Raw genomic sequence first — 1,668 nt, 5'->3', positions numbered from 1 at the left:
GCAGGCAGCCTCGTCTTTTCTCCCTCAGAGCGGTTAGTGGATTCAAAGTGCCCACCTATGGTGCCACCCGGACTCCATCCATTCAGGGAGGAAGGTCGGCGCTAACCTTGACCCCCTGAGAGCCGCCTTCTGGCCACAGGAGGGATTTCACAGGGCTGAGTCTCCGGTTGGGACTCCCGCCTCCCAGAGCTGTGAGAACTAAAGTTCTGTCCTTTCCATCGGCCATGACTTCCATCCGGCCGCCCTGTGAAGCTAAGAGAGGGTGCCTCGCTGCATGGAGAGCACTTTGGAGGAACCCCACCCCCACCCCCACCCATAGAGGGAGGCCAGGACGAATATGTGGTCTTTTTATATGAGAGCAGGTCAGAAAACCCCCAGCCTGAGGCCACAGGGCTGGGGCTGAAGGCCAGGACCAGCCACTCAGCCGGTCATCATCAAAGCACCCTCCTAGCTCTCTAACACCTCCTCCCCAGGATGCCACCAAGGCCTCCCTCCTGATTCCAGCCCACTGAGCAACGCCCTCCATCACGCCTTCTCCTGCAGGCAACCAATGGAAGCCCTGAAAGGTCTCCCTCCCCTGCTGCACACCCAGAGCTCATGGGTGTCTGCAGTCCCACAACCCCAGAGATGAGAAAGATCTGGAAGGCCTGTCTCCTCCCTTCCTTCCCCTCACTGGCTTTCCCAGCTGGGGCCTCCTCAGAATGGAGGCCAGCCAGACCCTGTTGCTGAGGGAACCAGCAGACAGCCCAGCCCCCTTGTTCACAGAAATAGCCCAGGGAGAGGCTAGAGGATTCAATTGCCCTAATCTCCCAGCTTCCTCTTGGGCCAGAAGCCTGAAGGTGGCACCGCCCATGGGCCCAGAGGGAGCAGCCACAGGCCTAATCCCACAGCTCCCCTTCTGCCTCACCTCCATTTTCCTCGCCTCAACCACAACCTGCCTAAAAAAGGCCACGTCTTTGCTTCCCTAATACAGAGAGGGCCCCCTTGCATGCCCGTCCAAGCCCTTGGCTGCCCAAGTTTACCCTTCTGGCTCGGTAAAGAAAAGCGCCTTTCTCTCCATCTGCTCAGAAACGGACTTCCCATGCGACAAACGCGATCTTGTTCTCGCTGGTGAGGGATAGAGGTCAGACCTCCTTGTCCCTACTGCCAAGGGACTGCAGTACACTCACGGAGGAGCGCCTGCCACGCTCTCCCAGCTCAGAACAAGGCCCGGGGTCCACTGCAGAGCAGACAATTGCTCGTATTCGAGTTCAAATGAAAGCCGGGAACATTAAAACAAGTCCACGAGAGCCAGAGTATAACCCCGACTTCCTCCCACCTGAATTTAGAGACCCTTCACATGAAGAGCTGTGATACAGTTTATTTTTAAAGGAATCAATGTGTTGCATTAAATACTAAAGATCAAAGACCTGACGCATTGTGGTATGGCATCTACCACATTATTTAAGAAGAAAGCAAGATGTCATTACAAAGACAAGAAAAGGCCAAAGTGGATGTCGGAAGAGACTCCGTACAGAAGATTTGAAAGGTTTCCTGGAGAAGACAAAGCATTATGATGAAATGTGCAAAGACCTGGAGTTGGCAAACAAAAAGGGAAGAGAATTTCTCAGGCTACAAGAATTAAAGGGAAAAATGCAAGCCTTGGGTTGCAATAATGAAAGATCCTTA

The sequence above is a fragment of the Tenrec ecaudatus genome, chromosome 15 (assembly GCF_050624435.1).
Source record: "Tenrec ecaudatus isolate mTenEca1 chromosome 15, mTenEca1.hap1, whole genome shotgun sequence".
NCBI classification, from domain to species: Eukaryota; Metazoa; Chordata; class Mammalia; order Afrosoricida; family Tenrecidae; genus Tenrec; species Tenrec ecaudatus.
The sequence above is the reverse complement of the archived record's forward strand: the minus strand, read 5'-3'. Positions refer to the sequence as shown.